Source organism: Cydia strobilella, chromosome 10 (genome assembly GCF_947568885.1).
Source record: "Cydia strobilella chromosome 10, ilCydStro3.1, whole genome shotgun sequence".
Classification (NCBI taxonomy): Eukaryota; Metazoa; Arthropoda; class Insecta; order Lepidoptera; family Tortricidae; genus Cydia; species Cydia strobilella.
This window is the reverse complement of record NC_086050.1, coordinates 4756021-4783361: the sequence shown is the minus strand read 5'-3', so window position 1 is coordinate 4783361 and position 27341 is coordinate 4756021. Positions and strand designations below refer to the sequence as shown.

The 27341-nt window shown below is 36.9% G+C and overlaps 1 protein-coding gene across 1 annotated transcript in view; it reads left to right on the top strand.

The window, feature by feature from the left end:
- Positions 1–437: 437 nt before the first annotated feature.
- Positions 438–27341, top strand: part of LOC134744706 (diuretic hormone class 2) — a 97675-nt gene continuing 70771 nt past the window's right edge. Inside the window, exon 1 of the mRNA XM_063678622.1 lies at positions 438–472. The gene's annotated coding sequence lies outside the window, so the exon portion shown is untranslated. The remainder of the gene's footprint in view (positions 473–27341) is intronic.

The window sequence follows — 27341 nt, the reverse complement described above, 5'->3', positions numbered from 1 at the left end:
CGGGTCGTACCTGTACCAATGTGTTTTTCGGAACTTATGTACGAAATATCATTTGATATTTACCACCAAAAAGTTGCTGAACAAATGTTGGTCAGTTTGAGGCTAACAGCCTCCAGTTTAATTTATTGCTCCTGTTACAAGAAACACCCGGTATATTATACGATATGTAAGCTTTAATTGCGTTTACAGTAAAAACCACACAATCACAAACTTTCTCACACAAACTTTCTATTTGTTATCTGTTATACGAGGGTAAGCACTCAACATTTTAAAAATGCATTTCCGCGTTAACTGCTAATAAACCAAAAACGATTATCACATAATTTTGATTTCTCAAATTGAATTGCAAACGCGTTAGTGCGCCGCCCATCGCGGTGGGCGGCGCCGGCCTCTATATAAGGCTAGGGCGGCGGCAGCACAACACTTTTTGCCGTCTGTTCGCCGGTCGACGACGGAGCTTCACTACTGTCAGGTAAGTGACTTTTTTTTAAGTGACGGAAATAAATTCGGAGGCCCGATTTTTTTGTGTGAAGTGACATAATTTTTCAGGATTTTTCTCGATGCTTAAGAAGTTATGTTTGAAACGAGAAAAGTTACACTATTAAAGTTATAAAGCCGATAAAAAAATACACAGAAGATGGAGATTTTTTGTGTGAAGTGACATAATTTTTCACGATTTGTTTGACGCTTGAAAAGTTAAATTTAAAGTGTAAAAAGTTACACTATTACTTAAGCTATAATAAAAGTTATAAAGCCGATAAAACAATATACCTATAGACGAAGATTTTTTGTGTCAAGTGTCATTTTTTCAGGATTTTTCGATGCTTACACACACATACTTAAACATGAAAAAAGTTACACTTTTCTACACTAAATCTGTAATAAGAGTTATTAAAGAAGTGGTATTAAACGTGTACATTTGAAGTGTATTTACCGAAGTTGAAATCGTTCTACAGAATTTAGCGACGAAAAAGTTTCGAAACCGTCAGTGGCATGTTCCGTTAATGTTTTACAAAGTCAGGTTAAGAGATAATTAAAAAAAGGGTTGCTGTTCATTAAATTATGAAGGTAATCTCTTTATACAAATGCTCCTGGTCAAAGGACCACGGCTTTTGTTTCGTCTGTAAACTCCTTTAAACTCGTCGACACGAAAAAGTTTTTTGTTGCAAAGAAGATTTAAGTATACTCTTACTTCTTTGATGTAGAAACTCATTTTTAATTTTAAACCATCCAATAATTTACAGAAGTTTGTAAATGAATGAAGTGTTATAATTTATAAATAATATAATGGAAATTGAATATTTATTTAAAACAAAACTACATTACCCATTTTGTACTATATAACTTGAAAACACTATGAAAATCTATAATGTTCCCTAGTGGGATGGCAGCACCATCTCTCTCGCTATACCGTAATCCAGTAAAGGATTCGTATAGAAGGTGTAAGAATACATTGCTCGCCCTTAAAGTTGGTCAAAGGCGCCTAGCCTTTCAAAGATAGCATACACCAGAGAATTTGAGACGCGTACCGCCGTGGCCGGGTGGTCTAGTGGTCAAGACGTTAGTCGCGTAAGCTGAAGACGCGGGTTCGATTCCCGCCTCGGCCACCGGTGGTCTTGATCACTTTTTCTTTAGTGTATGTTATCTATTTCAGTCTATAATGTTTGTCACGATTTTATTATTAAAACAGGAAATACTTTTTATATATTTCGGTGGTAATTAATTAGGTACCTAACTATTACGGTTGGTAGTAATTTAGGTAAGTAGATATATAATTCCTGGTACGTACTAACTTGATAGGGTTGGTAAAGGAGAAAAGAAAAGTCTTCTACTAATTTGTTCAAAAATTAAAAAGAAAATTGATTAATAACATTAGGTTACAGCTAGGTCAAGGTTAAAATTTAAATTTGAAATATCAATACAGTATACATGTACCTATAAGTATCATGAGGGAGTTCGTGAGGGAGTTATATATAGTCTAGAATAAGAGTATCCAGAGTCCGTCTAGAATATAGTATAAGTGTCATTATGAACGTCATATTTCCATAGACATTTGACATGAATTATGATATTACTACACTTTGTCATTGCAAACGCCATGCACAATTAGCTTGGGCCGACTCTATTACACTTATGGGTAAAAAAACCCGGACAAGTGCAAGTCGGACTCGCCCACCGAGGGTTCCGTACTTTTTAGTGTTTGTTGATATAGCGGCAACAGATGTATGTAGTTTACTGACCTTTCCAATTTTTTACCTAGATGTAGTTTACTGTTAAATTTTGTTATTTTTTCTTTTTGTGCCTGTTTTCTATAATGTTTTTGTGAAATTTAAGTGCATTGTGTATTGTGTATTTTGTTTTGTCTCTTGTGCAATGTATTTTTTTTTTCCTGGTATTGGCAATAAAACATTTTTTATTTTTATTTTAACAGAAATACATCATCTGTGAAAATTTCAACTGTCAAGCTATCACGGTTTATGAGATACAGCCTGGTGATAGACAGACAAACAGACGGACAGATGGACACTGGAGTCTAATCTTAGTAATAGGGACCCGTTTTTACGGAACCCTAAAAAGAACTAAATGAAGTCTCTAAATAAAAAACCGTCGATCGAATAAGTGATTGTCGTAAGTTGGCGTAAAGTTTTCAAACTGTTCTCATTAACGCGAGTGCTTAGCAAGTTTATTACCGCAACTTAAACCTCTACGGCCGTAAAAAACTTAATCGCCACAATTATTTCTATAACCGGAAATAAATTACGTCAGATTGTGAGGATTGTGTAGAATTTCTTTATTTCATGCTACTTACAGTGCAAAAATCCCTACTAATATTCGGTCAAATTGTTTTTTGAAAAACAAATTATAGCCAGCTTGAAGTGAATGTAGTGTGGTACCTTTGGGTATGGTGCTTTACGCACACTAGTGTCCCAACCCCCCTCCCCTTTTAGCATGAAATATGTCCCGCTCGACATTTTTTTTATTTTTTGGGGAAAGTATACAATTAAAAATAGGAAAAAAGTTTGAATGAAAGAAAGAATCCTTATTAAATTTTCAACAAAAAAGGTTATATTAATTTTTTTGATACGATGCACCTTATTCACTGACCTTTTTTGTTTAAAAATCATGAAGGATTATTTAATTTTCTTACCTTGACACTTTTTTTCTAATGCTTTTTCTCAAAAATTTAAAAATAAACCGTCAACCGGGACATATTTCATGCTAAAAGGGGGGGTTGCGTCAGGAGTAGGGGACCCACGCTAGTGTGCGTAAAGCACCATACCCAAAGGTATCATATCATACTACGTTCATTTAATGTAGGCTATAATTTGTTTGTCTTCCCCATATATTGGAACATAACTTGAACAAATCAATACGTAGTATAAATGCGAAAGTAACAGATAGACAAGAGTTTTCTCGCTTTAATAATATTAGTAGAGATATTTGTAGGTATGGGTATGTACTTTTTCAGTGACAAGTCAAGAGTCAACCGTGGATTACTGTATAATGTATAATGCGGAGGGCAGCTTAAATCACCCCTACATTTTTCGTGCGACTTAACCTCGTTAAGATATAATTATGCTCTTCATTTGGACGACACTACGATCGTACGAGTAGTCTATCTATTTGGCTTTCAATTTCAGCACCATACAATTGTTATTGTGAGATTATTAATATATAAATGTTAAATGTACATTACTATCATTCCTTAGGAACTGTAGGCACAATCATTTTTCAATCTATTGTCTATTACCAGGCTTACCTATAACAAAATGTTCCAATGAATTGACTGATTGAAAAAACAATTGCAAAAACGAGTATCTTCTTCTATTCGCGCGGGTATTTCTAACTTGGTCTTGATTATTCCCATTTACGCTTTTAGGTATCTTTAAGCTATACAAACGTCCCGTCAATAATCTTTCGGTGTGATTGAAATTGTTCACTTTTTATAGCCAAACTAGCCACGCATGACAATGCGTTTAAATAAATTTTACCCGTATCAATATCAGAAAATCATAGCGCCATTCAGAAAATTGTGTTATATATGTTATATTATTACACAAGGAACCGAAGCGAGGTTATATTAAATTATTATGAACTCAATTTAATTACGATACTGCGTACTTGTTGCGACGCTGGTTTTGTAAATATAATAATATGAATTGATTTCGATATCGTACAATTAACTAACAATAATTTTCCGTAGGAAACAAATCTCCTTATACCGATAACACCATGCAGCCACATTTCCGCGTAGGCAGCGATATGTAGGAAATAGCGTTAACGCTGGACCAGGTATCGCAAGTTACTATGCATTTACCTCACTTTTCCATAAAACTCTAAAACGGCTACTCTGGGTTATAAAGTTATTTAATCATTTTGCTAACAATCAAAAATATTGGTATTTACTGAGAAACGCTTTGCCTTGGTGCATAAAACTATTTTAGTCTTTTAAGACTTAATTTGTACATTTTAATAGTAGATCACAGAGCACTATACCAATCCACTGTCATCTGTATTACTTACATTATAATTAAGACAGATTCACAAGTAATCTTTACTTTGGTAAAACGAAGAGCCAAAAAAATTGTTTAAATTGAATAAGAATAATGAATACATATCTCATCATTTTATTATAATATTTTACGTCAGAGGTCTCCTTCAATCGATCTTAAGGTAATTCCAGCAACCTGATGTTTTTGACCGGAAATCCCAAGCGCAAGAAAAGCGCGCGTGTAGGTAAATCTCAGGTTCTTTGCCCCTCAACATCAAAGCTCTGCTGTGAGGTGTGACAATTTACTCGACGGAATATGTTTATGCCAAGATCTGAGGATGTCATGTTCTTTCTTTTAAATTAGGTACGTTTATTGTTGCATTGTCAAAGGAACCTGAATCAAATCTGGTGTGATTTAGCTACAAATGCTCTGTATTTATTGCCATAATAACATTCATGGTTTTACATGTCTTATAACTTAAACTTGACTTGTTTTTGGAATCGTACGAGTATTTTTATAGAATTACTTGTAAAAATGGGTACTGACTTCTATTGTCGCAGGTTTTTCTAACTTGGTCTTGTTCCTTTCTGCGTAAGTCTAATCTTAAGTCCCAGTTAATTAAAATAATATTGTTATACTTGTACAAAATTTAAGCGTAAAATAATCAATATAAACTAATAATAATTAAATACCTTAAAAATTACTACATTCAATAATCCATAACTTAACATAAAACTAATACACAAGCCATCATAAAAAAACGCGCACAAAAAACCAAACCAATAACACGTGACCACGAGTCATTCCAGGTGCAAAAGTTTCCAACACGCTCGCTACGTTTCCGCGTTGAATCCATCGGGTACACCGACCCCCCACAGGGGTACACCGACCCCTTACATTTCATAAAAGTGTCATAAGGGTCTCTACGTGTTGGCTTCGGCTCCGCAGACGCTTCCCAAAGGTCCGGAACACCTCATTTTTCCATGTTGGAAAGATATACAAGTAATTATAAAATGTTTAATGTATAAGACCGTATTGATTCGACTATTATTTCGATTATACCAATTTTTTTTGCAAAATTGACCTGATGCAAACGATTCTTGCATGCCTAAAGGGGCCCACTGACTATCTATCCGCCGGAAGATATCGGCCTGTCAGTTGTTCGGAACTGTCAAATTTTTGTTCTAACTTACAAGCCGATATCGTCCGGCGGACTGATAGTCAGTGGGCCCCTTTATCTACACTTTTCTCTTTTATCTTGGTTAAAAACCATCATGTATAGGTATACAGCCACGTTACATTTTAAATAGAGCAAGTAGTGAAGAGTGAAGCACATCTAGGTCAAAATTAACAAGCGCTTTAACTTTGATATTCTAACAATGTGACCAAGACAAAGCCATGTGGAATGTTCAGTATGACATTTGTGTCAATAAATTGCCTATTTGTTTTTGAAGGTGTGATTATACATTTATTTACATACAAGATATATACAGTGGTACTACGTAAACGAAATTAATAACTAGCTTAAATCTAAAATAGGCCCTTGAGGCATTGTACCAAGGATGCTGGCGGCATTTCCCCGCTGTATCGCAATGCTGATACGTTGTGCGAGAAAGCCGCCAGCTCTTCGGTCACCAGTTACGTCAACCAGACGCTTCGCGATTTCTGCAAACAACTTATGCGCGCTGGGACCCCATGGACCTAGAGTTTCAACTCCAAATGGAACGAAATGATACTCTCTACCGAGGCTCTTATATTTATTACGTTTTAAAATTTCGGCGCTTTCCGCCGCTCCGCCCGCTTTTACATTAGTCCGTTGGAGGTGGGACGGTGCCAGTGTGTCTACGCAGGTAGCATCCCACACCAACATCCGTCCCAAGCTCCAAGGAACCAAGGACATCCCATCGGGCCTCTTGCCATCATCTCTGATAATGCCAGTCGGCTCAAGAAGAGCGGGTACATTGATGGTGGCAAGAGACCGACGGATTATGTCATTAAGCGACGCATGTCTTGAAAAACGGCCGGCACTTTTTTGACAAGATAATCCATGGTGTCCCAGTCGGTCCACGTCCGTGCCACAAGAGCATATGTGTGGCGTACACACCGAAACCCCGAGTCGCAAACCAGTCGCCAGTCTAAGGGAGGCCGGATCCAAGAAAGTACCAGTATTAGGCGAAGGATGGGCATGTAGCCAGTAACCCGCTTCCCGGGCTCCGACCGCCAAAAGCCTCGCGCGGTCTGGACCTGTACAGTTGTTTAGGAGAATATTGTAAGTTAAATCACAGTAAACATTATCCCAACTCCTTTGTGAATTTGGGTTGTCTGGAAATTGTTTTCCCGGGCAAGCAATTTTAAAAGCATTTTTGGCGTCCTCAAAGCCCGCAATCTCACAGTTTGTGGGCAAAGCCCTTAAAATATTTCCTATGAGACCAGACGTGCTATGAGTGGACGCCAAAAAGGCTGGGGAAGCCACACTGGAAATTTTGCGAATTCCTAAACCTCCAAACCGAATAGGGAGGGACGCTTGAGACCAGGAAGGCTCACTTAGCTGAATGTTTAGAATAGTCTCTAAACTAATTTTGATCAAATCATCTAAAGGCGACAATAAATTTTGATGTTTCCAAAAAGGACAGCAGCGGAGCACATATGTAAATTTAGGGACAAAAAGACAAAATTTAAGAATCACAAGAGCATAATGAGGGCTAATTTCGAGTAAGCGATTCGTGTGACTTTTGAATTTAGTTAATTTATTTTTGAATAGGTGACGTTTTGTGAAGATACTAAAGGTAAACAAATATAAATAAGTACTAGGGATTTCATAGATGCCAGATCAATAAAGCTCGTTTACACCGCTCTGATCAGAAGCAAGCTTGAAGCGGCTTGTGTTGTTTGCAACCCCTATGGAACAACCTATATCCTGCTGCTAGAGCGACTAGCGAGTACAAAAGGCGTTTCTACTTTCTATGCTTCCTCTTTAAAAAAATGTTCCGGTATTACCCATTATTATACCCAACAAATTTTTGCTGGGTACATTAGGTTTTAACTCACTTGAGGTGAGGCGAAATTACATACAGACTCTGTACTTTAGCCAGTAGCATTTAACGCAGGGATTCTGACTGCCCCGAACAAGTAGCTCAGTTGCTGCGTCTGTATGTTTCCTCACCGACTAGATTTCTGTTTCAACCGCGTTGTCGCCAAATGTCAGCGCTGCCACCCGTACGAACTGTGTCCCGCCGAAAATCACTGCTTGTTCAAGCCTTGCACAGTTGCACCTAATAAACTCGCTTTTAGATGCGTACGCACCATCGCTGGCCCACTACCTTTGATGTGCGGACGAAAAACCGACATCGTGGCCATCACACATCTTGTGCATCTCTAGGGTATTTGAATTTTTATTAATAGTATCAGGTTTGTTTTGAGAACCAAATGTCTGTATGGGACCCATTGTCTTAAAGCAATACAAAAGTCACAAATGATAGTCAAAGTCTGGCAATCGCGCTTTACTGACTAAACGCTTCTAACACCTCTACCTGCCTACCTACTTGTAACGCTTCTACCTGCTTGTAATTTTTTTATAATTGTTGTAACATATTTTGTAAATATTATTATGTACTTACCCAATTCCTGACATATAAAATAATATTGCTTTTACGAATAAACGTTCTGATTCTGATTCTGAACAAAATGGATATATTACATCGTGACGCCACGATGTAATGTCACTATTGCTTAGAACCGTTTCAATGTATGGAAAACAAGGAAATTGCAATTTTGTCGGTGAAATATTGCGTTTATGTATATTGTTGCAGTAGGTACAATTATTTTATATAAAATGTAAGGAATCGAATGGTACCACTATTTTTTCCTTTCTGGATGTTAAAAAAAAACTTAAATTTTGAAACTAACTTGTATTTTTTTTCCATATACTTTTTAAGTAAGTAAGTAAACACTTTATTGTACGAAAAAGAAAGGAATCACGGTTACATCAGATAAAAGTAGTACAAAGGCGAACTTATCTCTTAGAGGGATCTCTTCTCTTTTTAAGTTTCAAATCTATTGTGATAAATTGCTCGTTTTCTATCTATTTAACTAGATTTAGTTTTAAAATTCAACTTGTGTTAACAACTCTATATTTTACGTTTTCAAGCTGCACGCAGTAACATTCGAGTGGCTCGCGGCACATTACGAATACTCGTGGGCTCGTGGGGTAACATAACATATAATTTGCACGTCTAGTTTTTGAAATAAAACACAAAAACAGAGAAGATGGAAAGCTTTCTACAATTTTGATCCATAATAAGCCCACAATTTAAGCACAGTACCTGTTTGAATATGATTTTAATAAATTATCATCGATTATCTATTATAAATTGCATTAATAAGACCTTTATGTTTCACCTTTAGAATCGAATATAAACCTCAATTAATAATTCTAATAAAATTAGTATTCTTGTTCATTGGCGTTTGAAATTTAGAGCAAAAATTTGCTTGAGATCATAATATACTTAAATGGGATTTTCTAGTACTCGTATAAATATTGTCAGGTAGCCTCTGAAATAAAAACCTTTCAATGCAAGATAATGAAATGATACATCTTTTTGACAACATTTGTTTTGTTACATTAAATTATTCATAGAATATTTTGTAAACCGTTTTTAGTATGTATTTAAAAGTTGTATACATACTAGTAGTATGTATGCACAAGTCGAGTGATGACGAAATAAAATGATTGATTGATTGAACAAGCAATGAGGGCTACCGTTTTTGTGCTCACCAGTTAGCGCCACTGTAGATGTAGGTCCAGAAACACAGATCTCAAAATTCTTCTATGCTTATTTTTATCAAATCAATGCGTTCTAATATACACAAAGGTATTTTAACGTCTAGATGTGTCATTTTTTCAACCTGGTTAATTTTGCATGTATTTTAGTTGGCACTTTTTTTAAGCCACTAACGTTTATTGAACTATACCATGTGTTTACCATGATTAATCAAAGATGGACAAAGATTTACCACGATTATGAATAAGGAGTGAAAATTTCCGAGAAATAAGCTTGAAACCCCCAACTTTTATGCATTTGACATTTTGAAAGACCTCCATCTACACTAGCGCCCCTAGTGGCGAAATTAAACGCAGTAGCCCTCATTAGAAATAAACAATGAAATCTATTACGTCAATTTTATTGAGCCTACAATGGCATAGAAAACTATGAATGTGTTATTGTACTTGTCCCTTAGTGCCTTTGTACTCGTAAATATGGTATGTCATTATACGAGGTAAATCGTCGTATGCACAGGTATTTGGCAGATGTTTTCGCTACATTCCATGTCTTGCGAGAAGGGGACAACTGTTAAACGTTTACCCCGTACGACTGTGACGAATTGTTTTTAACTTCTTTAATTGTTTTTCTTTCTGCCTGAAAAGAATAACTAAAATGCATATCTAACATTTTTATTTTTAACATCAGATTTTTATTTTTGTGTTGTTAAGCGCCTAACTTCTATTTTGCTAAAATATAATAAACAATTGAAATATTTCTACAAACTAAGCAAATAGTTAAATTAAACGTTGCTTTGCCATTGTTAAACTTGTTAAATAGAGAGGTTAAATATTTGAAGTAGAAGCTGCTAATAGTGTTAAATACATACTTAAGTAAAGTTTTGCATTTTTCGTCTACTTCACAAATGTTTGCATAAACAGTTAAAATATTTTGGTTATTTGCAACACTGTTTCGTGCACTGATGAATTTATAAAGTGAGTGAATAAAGTGATTATTTTATGATAAAGATATCATTAATTTCATCTTTAATGTGTTTCCAACTCACGTTTTTCGGGTTTGTCCAGTGTTGTTATGATTTTGTTGTTTCATATTCATTATCTATAAGCTCGTAGGTAAATGCAGTCGGCAAAGTTGCTGCCCACTCCTGCATACAAACTTCTGTGCACTGATGCTCACAGAATAACTTTGCTGGCTAAAAAAATGTGATTTTTAACAAGATTGAAGATAGGTAAGACTTATTCTCAGTATGTATTCTTAAGATCTCGTTTTACATAATGTATTCATATAAGGCTACAAGTGCAAGTACATGACAGCATAAAAGGGCAATATCCTCGTATACCAACCATCAGCAATACACTAGTAATACTCAATGAAGTTACATTCAAGCGTTAATAAGCTACGGTGTCCGTTTTCCACCAGGCGTGCCCTAAGATTGTGTTGTGTATTACAAAAAAGGGTAAATTTCACGTGGAGCTCTAGTCTCATTTTAAATTTGATTTGTTATTATTTACGGGTCATAACGGTCGAAAACCGCAATAAACTGTCCTAAAACAATACTATTACAATCGAATTTAAATAATTTGTTCCTTCAAAACCTGCTTTAAATGAAAAAATAAATAAAGAGTCGTTAACGACTGGGATTAATTTTCATTATGCTGGTATTAATTTTGCATCGTTTTAAAAACGTATATGAATTAATATTTAGCATGTGAATTTTGATGACAATTGTAATCTTGTATTTACCTATTAATAATACGAAGCGTTATGCAATCCGTTTAATACCTGAAAGTCTTGCAGTGTCTACACCTAGTTTGTTGCCGTTCGTTGCGTCTAAATGCGGTTACGTGCTTTTCTGAAAATCTTCAAGAATCATGAAACAGTTAAACGGCAAGACCAGCACTTTGTGGCTTTGGGGCCAAGCAGTAACTAAGTATCATAACTGTTTTGTATATCTAATAGCTCACACACAACGTAATCCATACATTTTACTAATTTACATTTATCAGCGAATTTTAAAGTGTTCCCTACTAACTATTCGGTAGTATTTTACCAGTACTGCAATGACTGCAGTGTCAATGAATAAATAAACACAATAATTGTGCGCGCGTGCATTCACATGAAGTTGACGTCCGTCACACGTGCGATTGTGACGTGCAAATGCACGTCGCTAAATATTAATTATAGTTGGGAGTTGGAAGTGTGCATTCTGAGCGATTTTGATTAATTGGTTAGTCATTTGAACGGCATTTGACTGTCGCCATTGTTGTTGTCTGCTTAGATTTAAACGAATTATTAGTAACAGTTTTTTAACTAAGAAAAGACGGATCTTTGGGACACCGGTCCGATACTGACCACCAGAATTATCGGCGCTAACTCGACACTTAGTTGACTTAGTCGATCTTTCCATCACATCCTTGATTTGTTTACACGCCTAAAGGAGACAAGTAATGACGTCTGCCTTAAGAGCACTACTGTACCAGGTACAAGTTAACCGCATCGATGACCCAAGTCATATTATTATTATTCAAAATTAGTTAAATAATTGTAATTTCCCTAGCAGTCTCTACCTAACCACCTACAGAACTAGGAGAACACAGTTCAATGCTAAAATTTCCAAGCTGTTTTTACTCGCTCATTAAATTGTATCATTATATATAAAACTACTTCTACTGCCATAAATATGAATTTGTTATTGTATCCACAAATTTATTTCGTAATCGAAGCTTTGTTAATTTTAGCTTTTTATCCTATATATTGTTACGTAGCGCTATATTGTGTAGATCTAGTAATCTGTGGACGATGTTGTTGGAAAAAAAGAAAAAAATTAAAAAAAAACCAACCCACTAAGCAAGTACGCCCTAGAATCACCACCTATTTAATTGCACATTCACTCAATCACTCAACTACCTATAGTCCAAAAGCTCCCAACAGCTCCAAAACTGACTGGAATATCTTCGTTCAGATGTAAATATTTTTTAATGGTTTACAGTTCTAAGGCAGACTATTTTCACAAATGGGAGAAAAAAGTCAGGCAACACCAAAAATTTGATTGGTATTCATACTTAATTACGTGTTGAACTTGTGGACCATATTAAATTTGTGGTACTGGGGCCCGTTTATCAAAAGCTTGTAGCTTGTAATACAAGTGGAAGTCCCTTTTTGACAGCTCTTGTTAGAAAGGTACTTCCACTTGTATTACAAGCTACAAGCTTTTGATAAACGGGCCCCTGGTCTATAGTTAGGTGCTACCAAAATGGTGTTCAAGTCAAACACATAACCCTCTTTTTTTGCTTGACCTTAGTCATATAAAAGCAGGCAGACGCATTATCGCGTCCATCTTAAGATTCGGCTAACCCCTATAACCAAAGCAGTTTCGGTTGTCTCTGCTCTGTGATATCTGATTGTCTCATAGATTCTACGGGCCAAGAACCTTTGCTTGGCTGCCCGCCAGAAAACCCCGTTTTACTGGGAAAAGTGATGAAAGTGAATCAGTAATGTAATATGAAGCTTTGGCTAAGTGTATTTGATGGTAAATCTATAATTGTATTTTTAGTTTGTTGTTGAATTAAATGATTAAATAGATTGTATCAATAGTTCATTATGTGAAGTGAGTCTAAACCGTAAAATGATTTAAGTTCATTATGTATTAAGGGCGGTAAACAAATCTCCGAATGAGTGTGAATTGAAGCCCGAAGCCGAAAGCGAGGACTTAACTAACACGAGTTCGAAATTCCGGTATCTCCCGTGGCAGTGGCACGTACTCTAAGCCCTAAGTAAAAAATTAAAATTTCCGGACCGCATTACCTAAGTAGCAAGTGTAATGAAAAATAAGACTTGTATTCAGTATTTAAAGATAACCACAGGATCTTTTATATTTTGGCTCTCGATCCCAAATGTACAATGCGGTTTTAACGTTGAAAATTAGAAATACAAAAACAAATACGCTACGTCATTATTTGATATTTGTTTTACAAAGTTAAAAAACAAATCATTATTGAACTTAAAATATATTTAACGGAAATCAGTTATTCGTTGCGGGAAAAGGTGTCTCGAGTAATTGATTGAGTGAGTCAAACAGAGTCAGTCCCATGGGTCAGGAAATACCAACTTTAAAATAGGATCTTTACGGTATTGCAGTTACAGATATACCTATATAGGTATATTCTGCATCTTCTCAAATGATTTTTTCGCCAAAGACCCTCATATGTTGAACAAAAGCCTTTGTTCCTTTTATGCGTGCGCGTGCCCATTGTTGGTGAGCGCATGCCACTCGCTGATATTACACCATGGTCACGGGCACGCACAAAAGGAACAAAGGCTTTTGTTCAACAGATTACTATACACTTGAAATATTACAATTCAATTTAAAAAAACGCAAATTAGAAATTTTAGTACCAAGTTTTTCATCTATAGTATTATTTTTTGCCGGAATGTATTTTGGAGTATTAAAAATTTCTTCTCCATTTAATAAAACTATGAAAACGGATTATATCGCGTATATTGAATTTATAATACATCCCGACGTTTCGAACTCTTTACAGCGTTCGTGGTCAACGGGTGACTGAGGAAAAATTACAAAATGCAAAAATACCCACATACTAAAATAATGAACAATCATAGACTACAAACTTTAAGGCTGGTTGTACATGCAAAATCGGTTCATAAGGCTTGTTATACACTATAATTATTTTTCAAGTAAAGATATATATATATACGCGATAAAAATAAACTATGCCGGCTCCAACCCTACACCACGGACCCGAGAAGATTTAATTCCCTCCTAAATTGTAGGAGGGTATCCCAATATGGGACCGGCAACAAACTCGGCGGGACACATCTTTTCAAAACATCAGAATGTCCAGCATCATCCAACACTACGGTCTCACAGTCTATATCTCGCTTGCTCCTTTATCAGGTGGACTACAGGATCCCAAGCTGGTGGTAGAGAAAAGCCATCTTCCCTATTAAAGTTTGGATATTTCTTAATCTCAATGGCCTCGCGCAGCATCCTGGGTATGTAACGCTTCTCCTTGGCAAGAACCAGAGGCTTATCAAACTTGATTGAGTGATTGGCTTTATCCATGACATGCTCACAGACAGCAGACCTAGGTCGACGGTGCTTGACATCAGCTATGTGTTCCTTCACCCGAGTGGAAATGCTCCGTTTCGTCTGCCCGACATATGATAGGCCACACTCACAGTCCAGCCTGTACACTCCTGCAGTCTGTAGAGGGGTATTGCATTTTACAGGCCTCAGGAATTGTGACATCTTCTTCATTGGCTTGAAATATGTTTATATAGAAGCACGCTTCAAGATGTGGCTGATCCTGTCCGTGACCCCCCTGACAAAAGGCAGAATGGCAGGCCTGCGCTCGACTGTGGGGATCTTAATGTGGGACCTCTGGTTGACCCGCGGTATCCTGAGCTCGTTTGCCTGGAGCGCGCGCCTGGCATGCTGGAGCTCCGCGGCCAGATGCTGGTCATCACATATCCTCTGGGCTCTCTGAAACAAAGATTTGCCTACTGTAACAAGTTGACTGGGATGGTGATGCGATTTGCCATTTAAGTACCTATCAGTATGAGTAGGTTTCCTATACACAGTGCGACCTAGGGTGTTATCAGGATTTCTTTTTACCAATACATCTAAGAAGGGGAGAGAACAGTCTTTTTTCAACTCCATAGTAAATTTTATTTTGCTATGGATGGAATTTAGGTGATCCAAGAAAGTTGAAACACTACTTTTTGGAAGTATAGTAAAAGTGTCATCTACGTATCTTTTAAATATCTTCGGTCGCACAGGAGCCAATGAGAGTGCCCTCTCCTCGAAGTCCTCCATAAAGATGTCAGCGACTACTGGAGACACCGGAGACCCCATGGCCACGCCGTCGACTTGAAGATAGAATTCACCATTCCATAGCAAGTAGCCAGATGTAAGGCAATGTTCCAACAGCTTAGCATATTCCTCTGACATGTTCTGCTCACATAACCTCTTCTTGACAATTTCAATGCAGTCTTGTACCGGTAGGCTTGTAAATAGCGACTGGACGTCAAAACTGACCATGATCTCATCATCAGTCAATGTTAGGTCTTTAATCTCACCGATGAAATGGTAAGAATCCTTTGTATGCGTGCTAGTGTTACCACGTAATGCTGAGAGGGCTCCCGCGAGGTACTGAGCCAATTTGTATGTGGGAGCATCTATCTGGCTCACTATGGGACGTAGTGGGGCACTAGGTTTGTGTATTTTTGGCAACCCATACAACTTTGGAGGCACGGGGCAGTCAGGAACTAAACTTGCAACATTCAGATCAAGGCTCTCCGAGTAATCACTAATTAGTTCTTTAGTGGTTTTCAATACTTTCATAGTCGGGTCCGTCTTTACATGTTTGTAGGTTGTAGTATCCGCTAATAATTCCCTAATTTTCTGGTTATAATCTGAAGTATTAAGTACAACCGTCGCATTTCCCTTATCCGCTCGAAGAATAGTAAGGTCTGGATCATCGCGTAACGTTTTCAACGCGGCCAATTCATCTCTAGGCAAATTCCTTTTCGGAGGCTTGGCTTTCCGTAATAATGACGAAACATCCTGCCGTATAGCCTCCAAATCTTCCTTCTTTACCTGATTTTTCACCAGACAGTCTTCTACACTAACAATAATGTCCTCAAAAGGGATCTTTCGCGGAGCCACAACATAATTAAGACCTTTTTCTAATACTGAAAACTCAGACGTCGACAATTGTTTACTGGATAGATTGACAACCGACCGATTTGACACTGACAGCGACGTTCCGTTAGCGCTATTATTCTGAAGCCCTCCGTTATCGCTGCGTCTCGTTTTCGATTTTAACTTGTCAAACTTGGCACTTTGTCGTTTCTTGCATTGTTCAAATGTAAATGCGTAACGTTTATTACCTTGTTCAACAACATCATTAAAATCGGTGCTTGTCAACACTTCCTGCAATTGACCGGTGCCTACCTTAATCTGTTGCTCAAGTCTATAAGCCGTGTAACGGTTGTTGTGGATGGTTTTGCACAGTAATCTCTCACTCGCCCGGCGAAGTATGCGTTCACTGCCGATAATGTCCTTCTTCGGAGCTATCTTCACGCATGTAGGAATAAGATTTTCATCTCGACACCTCTTCAAGAAATGCAGAGCGCAACGAGCGCGCGCGAGCTTATTCCCAAGGTCTTCATGTCGCCGGATTTTGGTTGCAACTTCCAGTCCGTACTGGTGTACATAATATTGTCTTCGGTTACCGCGATAGTTACTCATGAAATAAAACTATGAAAACGGATTATATCGCGTATATTGAATTTATAATACATCCCGACGTTTCGAACTCTTTACAGCGTTCGTGGTCAACGGGTGACTGAGGAAAAATTACAAAATGCAAAAATACCCACATACTAAAATAATGAACAATCATAGACTACAAACTTTAAGGCTGGTTGTACATGCAAAATCGGTTCATAAGGCTTGTTATACACTATAATTATTTTTCAAGTAAAGATATATATATACGCGATAAAAATAAACTATGCCGGCTCCAACCCTACACCACGGACCCGAGAAGATTTAATTCCCTCCTAAATTGTAGGAGGGTATCCCAATATGGGACCGGCAACAAACTCGGCGGGACACATCTTTTCAAAACATCAGAATGTCCAGCATCATCCAACACTACGGTCTCACAGTCTATGTCTCGCTTGCTCCTTTATCAAACACATTTGTTTTTTTATTTTTTTGCAGAATGCTGCGCGAGGCCATTGAGATTAAGAAATATCCAAACTTTAATAGGGAAGATGGCTTTTCTCTACCACCAGCTTGGGATCCTGTAGTCCACCTGATAAAGGAGCAAGCGAGACATAGACTGTGAGACCGTAGTGTTGGATGATGCTGGACATTCTGATGTTTTGAAAAGATGTGTCCCGCCGAGTTTGTTGCCGGTCCCATATTGGGATACCCTCCTACAATTTAGGAGGGAATTAAATCTTCTCGGGTCCGTGGTGTAGGGTTGGAGCCGGCATAGTTTATTTTTATCGCGTATATATATATATCTTTACTTGAAAAATAATTATAGTGTATAACAAGCCTTATGAACCGATTTTGCATGTACAACCAGCCTTAAAGTTTGTAGTCTATGATTGTTCATTATTTTAGTATGTGGGTATTTTTGCATTTTGTAATTTTTCCTCAGTCACCCGTTGACCACGAACGCTGTAAAGAGTTCGAAACGTCGGGATGTATTATAAATTCAATATACGCGATATAATCCGTTTTCATAGTTTTATTTCATGAGTAACTATCGCGGTAACCGAAGACAATATTCTTCTCCATTTATTCATATAATCAAGTTGTTTCGGGTACAAGATGGAAAAAAGAAAGGACAAAAAATTATGGAAACACTATGCAGCCGTCCTATCAAAATTGAATCTCCTCACAAACCTCACCTATATAAACAATAATTTTTTTACTCATGGTTGTAACATTATCATTAAACATGTTCAATTTCGTGTAAAGCGTACCAGATTACTTTTCCCGTTTCCTTAAGCTTTTTTCGAATATACTTTCTTGAAAATATTTTTGTAATTTCGCACGTTGAAAAAATACATCACATTCTTGTTCTCAAATATGATTATCTCGAAAGCGAGTCTGGGGCTTCTGCCGCGACGCAATGTCAATTATCGTTGATTTTCTTTTTAAAGTAACTAATAGACATTTATGAAGAATTCACGTATTGGCTTCTTAAATACTAAAATAAAATAAGTTAGTAACGAAGTATCGATATTCTTAGCGTGTAACGTGTAACAACTACCCTTTTAAATGACAGACCAGTGCCCTGTTTATCAAAAGCTTGTAGCTTGTAAGCGGAACTCACTTTTTGACAGCTTTTGTTAGAAAGGGACTTCCGCTTGTATTACAAGCTACAAGCTTTTGATAAACAGGGCACTGCCCGGTCAATTTAAACAACGTGATAATTACAATACGAGATCTAATATATACGTTATAGCGTAAACTGTAACGTATCTATTAGAACTCGTATTGTAATTATCACGTTGTTCGAATTGACCGGGTAGGTCTGTCATTCAAAAGGGTAGTTGATTACACGTTACAGGCTAAAAATATCGATACTTCGTTACTAACTTATTTTATAAGTACAGTCTAAGGAGAACTAAAGTTCTCAACTAGTTATCTTTTGCAGTTCGATTCGAGAAATCAATTGTCATTTCACGCTACAATTATTGTGACGTTTTGGGATATCCATTAGATAACCATTGGATGTCTGAGTAATATCTTAAGCATATCTTAAAGAGATCGTTCAAGAGGACATTCGGAATCGCGGAAATGTCAAATTTGACATGACTTGCTTAAATATCTAGTTGTCGTTTCTGTTTCATATCTAGTGGATATCTAGTTGATATCTAGATCATTGTTCGATTTGGCCCGGTTTTCTTAAACATTTTTCTTTAAAGGTAAATTAAATCTGGGGGCAAGGTATTGCCGCCGCCAAGACGAGCCAAGCGATAAGTACCTTCATGTTTAGGTTGTCAAAGCTCATTTAAATCAAATATATGTAAAAGTAAGTCCGATTATTACCAGACTGAGTCAAATATTTGGCAATCAATTTGATTCCTTTCATGCCTCATTTTCATTCCATCGTAAATATTGCAACATTTTTTGTTAAACTGATATGACAAATCATATACGTCACTGATAAGTCAGACGACGCAACGGAGCCACGCTGTTATGTGGTCGCCCAAATCTACTTAAATTGTATTTTTCTACTCGTCGAGTATAATCTGTGTATTACAACTTCATATGCAACACTACAACCTTACTCTTTTCAACGTTGGATAGTCTATGGCACTTCCGACTCAAGCATAAGAATTTTATCGATACGGTTTAGTCAAGTATAAAAATTTTGAAAATAGAACTTCATACATTTCGATAAAATATTTCTTGTTTAAGGAGACTCGATTCAATGCAAATAAATTAATTTAAACTTAAACACGCTGCGTCGCATCTGCTTTGTGATTGGTTGGCCAACAAACACATTTTATTTTATGTTGGAGTAGAAACAATTGCTTCATAAGTCAGAAACGCGCATGTGACGGCCTTCATATAACAACATTCATATCCTACGAAAACCGCTTAGCGTTGCTTGTTAGTCTCCATAGGCTACGGTAGCCAAAATCGAGAAAAAAACTGTCTTAAAATTGAATTTAGCAAGAAGCAGGTACCAGGGCCTCATGAGTTACGAGGTGTCGTTGACCAACCCGCCGGGGGCGCTAGGCCCGGCGGCCGGGGCGCGTACGAGTATGAAGGTATCGCGGGCTGCGGCAGCTTGCGTATCTTAGCTGTATACTTTTGGTTTGTTTACCTATATGATTCTACCAGTTGAAAGTATTATTTTTTTGTCTCGTAGAAAAAGTATTGTATACAATAGTGATATAATCAAGCTTTTCAATCTCGTACCTTAACTTAAGCAACTCAGCAAGCTTCGTTGCTTAAACACGGTACTCGACTGAATATCTCTCAATTATATCACGATTGTATAAAATACTATTTATTATTATTTGTGTTTTATCGTATCTTTTGTATTTCTATTTGCTTTGTAGTTAGCAGAAGTAGTACTGTAATGCTGTGTAACTAATTTAAATAATAAAAAAATATGTTGAAGAAACTTTTTTGAAGCACCTACTTCTAACGTGTATTACTAAGTAAACTTTTTCTTTAAACACAAAAAGGGAGTACTTAAACCCTTTACCTTGGGATACATTTGGAAACATTGTAGTTTTATAGGTCACGTTCCTAGTAGATGCAGGTTTAACAACGTCCTTCCTTTTTAAATTGTAGTTGTAGTATAGAAAAGACAAAAGGTTTAAAGTTTTCAAACGCTATAACATTTCAAATACTAAAGGTGTTATTTCTATAAATGAGCGTCAATTTCCAAGAATTTAACTGAACACTTTTGCCATCAGTTACCAAAGACAAGACACAACAAACAAACGTTACTTTCTAGTTTAATGTTTTCTTCTGTAATATTTTTTATTTTTCACCTTTCATATTTATAGTCATATTTACTATTTATAGTTTTCATATTTGTAGTGTAGTTATTTATTAGTCTAACAACACCTACCTACCCATAAAAAAGACCTCTTGATATTTATCACTATTTCTTTTGCTTAGTTTCATCAAAACATAGGTATTATTAAATAAGAAGCTACAAAAATATGTTATATACTTATCCAACCTATTTATTGCATTAGCATCATCGAGCTTTTATACCTTTTTAGCAATAAGAAGTGCCGAATTTGGCACCTTTTCCGTACTGCTAACAACTCGCCGCCGCAGGGAGTGTATTTCCAATACCTATTACGTATTCGAGCGGTTGATTTGCCGGCATCCTCGATAACAGAATCTCGGGATTACTATAGGGATTTCGTTTCTCCGATCTGTCATCAATAAATACACTAAATATTCACCTTATTGTAGCAAAAATAGTAGGTACGGGAAGTTCTTCTTTATACACACACACATATAAAACACATATTAAAAAACATTATTGTCCTGTTTTAACGGACGGTTAGTTATTAATGTATTGTTTTTTACTTTTTTTAAATATGTATCCACTAACAAAAATGCAAACAGCCAATTATTATAGCCGCGTCTACACGACCCGGTCACTCGGTCAGCTATCATTATAATCTATATAAATCGAAACTCATCCACGAATTGCCGTTTTCCCGGCCTCTGCAATAATGTACTATTACTGGACGATTTTATAGAAAACTTTTAGCATATGTTTCAAATGTTTCAATGAGCCTTAAAGTTCTGATTAGGTGTGATATTTGGAGTGTGGATGTTTTATTTTATTTTATACACTTTGTTATTTATTACAGTATTTTTAAAACTTTAAACTGTTTATTTTAGTTTGGCACACTGACCATAAAATATTGTTTACAGTACAATTGGTTATTAGTACAATGGTACATTGAACCTGTCTTACGATTGTCGAAGACCCGATTAAAATTTAAATTTTAATTGGGTCTTCGACAATCGTAAGACAGGTTCAATGTAATTTATCCCATAATTTATGTGTATTTGTGCCATGCTCAACCAAAAGGGTACTTATTGTCGGTTGTCAATAAGGGGCTATTTCCATATAGTTTCAATTTGAAATCAACCTTATCGACAAGCGACAATGTGGTACATTTTGATTGAAAACGTCACATTTATGTATAGCCTCTAGCCGGATAGAGGCTTATAAAGAGGTCTTTTATTTTATTGTACATATTTGTATTAGCAAGTTTTGATATCTGGGCGGCTTGTTAGAGGATTGTCTAAGTTATCTGTAGCGTGGTTCAAATGTAATTACTTATCAAGATATTGTCCAAAAGTGTGCAATATCTTGATAAGTAATTATGTAATTAAGAACCAAGTAATGACTGCAAAAATATCGGTAGTTTGTCATAAAAAGTCTCGTTGACAAGGAAAGTTTTGCCTCACTTTTGTTTCAAGAAAATGAAAACCTTTTGTTAACTTTTAGTTATTAACTTTCTAGCAAAGCTCATTCTTCATAGTTCATAGTTCTCATTTGAACTAATTTCACGTGTCGCCAACCTTTCCGCCAGGTATTGAACACTGTAATATCAAGACCTCTCCAGGGAGCCAACTAATATTTGTTCTCGTCGTAATTTACTTTTAAATAAACGCTCATTTCGGGTTGAGATCGTTTCTAGTACTCATTAATTGTAGAACTACTGACATAGAATATTGCGCCGCCACTGATTATCTTATGTCATATTATTTTTACACTAAGATGATGAAATCATCATCATCATCATCATGTCAGCCGATAGACGTCAACTGCTGGACATAGGCCTCCCCCAAGGCTCGCCACTCCGACCGATCCTGTGCCGCTCGCATCCACCGAATTCCCGCGACCTTCACCAGGTCGTCGCTCCATCTCGTTGGAGGCCTACCGGCAGTTCGTCTTCCGGTACGTGGACACCACTCCAGAACCTTCCGGCCCCACCGGCCATCAGTTCTGCGAGCAATGTGCCCCGCCCACTGCCACTTAAGGTTTGCAATTCTGCGAGATATGTCGGTGACCCTAGTTCTACTGCGGATATCAACATTTCTGACTCTATCACGCAGAGAAACCCCGAGCATAGCTCTCTCCATTGCCCTTTGCGTGGCCTTGAGTCTTCTTATGAGGCCTATCGTTAGCGCCCACGTCTCAGATCCGTATGTCATCACTGGCAACACACACTGGTCAAAGACTTTTGACTTAAGACACTGCGGCAATTTGGACGAAAAGATACCGTGGAGCTTCCCGAACGCTGCCCAACCGCGTCGGATTCGACGAGTGACCTCTTTCTCCAAGTTGGACCTACTTAACTGGACTGTTTGTCCTAGGTATACCTACATAATCTTCAACAACTTCGAGCGCAGAGCCTCCGATTAATACGGGTTGGCACAACATGGACGTTACCGGATGATGAAATACGTATACAAAAATTTTAATATTCCCAAAAGTGCCATAATCCCATATTCAATTTGAAAGTAATTAACATCCTTCCTGATATTTTTATAAACGGGGTGAATAACCTAGTTCTAAAGAGAACGTGACCAACAGATTCCGCGATATCTTTATGACGGAATGTCATTCATTGCTATCATCAATTAATGTCAGAAAAATAACTGGTTACTGGAAACGAGAACTAGTGTTTGGCATGGTTGTTGAATGGATTATGGTAATGAGATTGACTAAAATGGTAATGATACTTGGATATGAGAAGTATATTTTATAAGGGAATATTGACTTGGCGTTCTAAATTATTAGGTCGGTCGTGTGACGTCAAAACCTAAGTAGAGCTTACTTTGTTATAAAGTAAAATAAACTTGTGACTATTTTACGGTTTCGTGACAACCGGAGTATGCGTGTTGCGCCGTAAGTGTAAAACGTCACGACAAATTGAAGAAAGCTAATGCGAAACATTATGCAATAATAAACGTCACGCGCAGCTTGGTAATAAATTAAAATAAATGTATAAATATATCCTGAGGACATACGTATACGTATACGTTAGGACACTTACTTTATTTCGCACTCCAGATTTTGGGGATTTTAAACATTTGTGGTTTTACATAATTTGGTGGTAAAAATGTCTTAACTAGTTTAGTTACTCTTAGTTTAACCTCCGATTCTTAAGAAATTGCAGCTACTGGAAAATAATTGAATACCTATTTTATGAAGAAACAATTTTAACTGAAAGTCAATCGCCTTCACAATATGACCAAAGATACTTTTCCTGTTCATACTTAAGTTATTTAGGTACTTAATGGCGCAGAGACCCAAAATGAGACTTGGCTTCCGACACGAGTACACACCAGTTGTCTCGATCCTGTGCCATCTCCCACCAGTTATTGGCATGGAATCGCGCAAGTCCGCTTCAACCTTCAACAGCATCGCCCCAGCGATACCTGGGACGTCCGATCGGCCTCCGCCCTACCCTACCAATAGGGCGGCGAGGCGGCATATGGGGGGTTTTTTAGTGGGTACACTGTGAGCCTCATTAGCCTAGACGGGAGTCCCACATAACCACTCGGGTCACCCCCCGCACCCGGGTGGTATGCGGAATGCATTTTTCCCTCCTAAAAAAAAGGTATGCCCTTTAGTACCCTTTTAGTGTTCATGATTGTCAAATTTCTTGTGTAACTTTTAAGCGATATATATCAGTTAAGCATTGCTAACCGTATTCAAGACGTCAATAGACGTCCCTTTAATGCATCATAGAAAAATAATAGCCTTTCAACCCCGAAGGTCATTCCTACGAATTTGATACCGTGAGAAAACAAAAGAATGCCGAAGATTCCAGAGGGGCCGTCGTGGAACGAAGTACATAAATAGTGTGTTATAGCGCCCTGTGTGCACATACCTACTCGTAAAGCGCGGTTTACACCTAGTTTTAATGTTAATTACAAACATTCCTTTTTAGGGGGGTGTAAATGGGTTTTTTTGGTTGGGTGGCATTTTTGTCACTGGCTTTTGCATGCGTAGTTGCTTTTTTGGTGACAAGTGCCAGTGTATATAATATTTATGTAATATTTTAATCGAAATAAAACCGACCGAAACATTTATCAAATTATAACGTAATTTTTAACGTACCTAAATCAATGAAAAAGCATTTATATTTCGCAATACGCGGCAAAGCTTTTTACTACCACTACTACTACAAAGCTGATTAAAAAAGTGTGCGCAATCGTATAAATAATTTAATTATATAATGTACAAATAATACTTTGGTTGTGGAGTTATTAAATGTTGAAGTCTCACAATTGTGAAATAGATTCAAATAATATAAATGGACTTCTGATTAATACATGAGAAAAGTACCTAATGTTTTATTAGGACTTACTTACCTATAGTATTGCGTGAAAAACTTGATGTTGACGAGTATGGTAATGAAACTAATCGCATAATCTACTTCATCACTTTCTAATTATTATCTTCCTCTGAACAGATGGAGTTTAAGCTGTGCAGATAAAATAAAAGTATATTTTGATATAAATAATCCGTTTTCCTAAATTATAAACTTCCTTAATGTAATAAAAAAAACCGGCCAAGTGCGAGTCGGACTCGCGTTCCAAGGGGTCCATATATTACACAATTTTTAAACAATGTATTTTTATGTGAAACGTGAGTGTGAAATGTCTTTAAAAACCCCGTAGGGGTCGAATCAAAAACTAAGTAATTAAGTCCGACTCACGCTTGACTGCAATTTCTAATAGGTTTTCCTGTAATCTATAGGTATCTATTTTGTTAATTTTTTTTCAAAATTTTATACCCTGTAGTTTCGGAGATAAAGGGGGGAAATGGTTATTTTTTGCCTATTTTCTTGAATAACTTCTAAATTGTTTATCCTAAAATTGTAAAAAAAATATATTTGAGATTCTCACAATGAGCTCTTTTATATGATATGTAACACGATATAGTTTGAAAAACTTTATTTTTTAATTTTCTCATTTACCCCCCAAAAATGGCCTCCATTTTTAAAATGAATTTGTTTGCGTTACATGTCCGTCTTTGGGTCACAAACTTACATATGTATACCAAATTTCAACTTAATTGGTCCAGTAGTTTCGGAGAAAATAAGCTGTGACAGACGGACAGATAGACGCACGAGTGATCCTATAAGGGTTCCATTTTTTTGTTTTTGAGGTACGGAACCCTAAAAAAAACAAAAAAAACGTTTTACAAAGTTCAGAGTACCTCCATTACCTATATATGATAATTTAAAATTTTGATTGTATAAAATTTATCATACTGTACCAAAACATACAAATAACAAGTTGTCATGAAGTCGTTTCGTTGTTACCAACTAACTAACTAACAAGATATTTTTTCTCCTGGCTGAAGTAATAATGGTTCTAGTGCGGTACTCAGATGAAACACTTCAACTTGATTTGTTTGAATATTATATAGTAAAACACTGATTTAAACTTTCACGATTTCTACACATTTTTAAACTGTAAAACGGGATCGCGTATCTAACTTTTAAGATTTACCTCCGACGTTTCGAGGACGGCGTTGTCCCCGTGGTCTCGGAGAAGACTGGCTAAAGTTGACATCAACATCTTCTAGCCGCGAGAGTTTTTCGAACTACCCGCACTTTGGTCTTGGTATATATAGTAACTTGAGATGGCTCATTGATAGCTTGAGTTAGTGCATTGCGGTCGCGCTTATTGGTCAAATTCGTATCATGTCAAAAACTTTGCATTTTTATTTTATGAGAAGGCCTCATAGTCTAGGATATAAAAATTAAATGACCATGAAATAACGCTTATGGCCAATTTGCACCATAATAAAACGTTATGACACTTTCTTGTTACATTTTTGTGGATCCTTTGAGCTTAAACATCGTTAGACCTAAGCGTTTCATTTTATTATAATCGAGTGTCTCCTAAATGTACCGACACTTGGCGAAAACCAAGTTACGTACCCTATATTAGGCATAATGACCAATTCTTGGTAATGGCAGCATACTTAACAAAAAAACGTTGGCGTATGTAGGAAATAATCATAATAGAGGTAAAAAATAAAAACCGGCCAAGTGCGAGTCGGACTCGCGCACCGAGGGTTCCGTACTTTTTAGTATTTGTTGTCATAGCGGCAACAGAAATACACCATCTGTGAAAATTTCAACTATGAGATACAGCCTGGTGACAGACAGACGGACAGAACAGACGGACTGACGGACAGACGGACAGCGGAGTCTTAGTAATACGGTCCCGTTTTTACCCTAAAAATGGGAAACATTAATTTCATTTTTAAATAAAAAACGTGATCGGATATTGGGATACTGGTGTCCCGGAGTCTCGCCGGACGTGATGAATTTTTAAACATGTTTTACTTAATAAACTTACTCCTCTGGCGCAGCGACCCAAAGTGTGTCTTGGCCTCCAACACGACTGCTCCCGGTCCTGTGCGTTTCTCGCCAGTCTTGAACCTGGAGCTCGCGCAGATCAGCATCCACCACATCCGCCCAACGATACCTAGGTCGCCCGACCGGGCGGCGTGCTGTCAGTTTCCCTCAAACGCTCTTTTCACCGCCCGATCGCCTCCCATTCGCTTAATATGGCCGAGCCACCGTAGCTTTTGTGCCTTTGTCAGACCAATAATGTTTGGTTCAGCAACTAGTTGTTCAACTTTAAATTTAAAAATGAGTTAAAAAAAACGTTATTGGAAAAGATACCCTAATATTAAAACTGTAAACTATATTTGAATATACCTTAATTAGTTGTTAAAATAGTCTAAAAGGTGTAGTGACAATTAAACAAAAAGATAAAATAATATATCTTTTTTTTTAATAGTCATCATAAACTCGCCATGCATGTTCGCTTTTCGGATAGTATCTAAGTTTAAGTTTAGTTTAAGTTTAGTTTTTTAAGTGCATAAATGCTTAAAATGTAAAAATGAGCGCTATCTCGCCAACAAACTGCAATCGCAGTTTGGCGAGGAATATAATTGTAAGAAAATTGTTGTGATGTACATTGAGA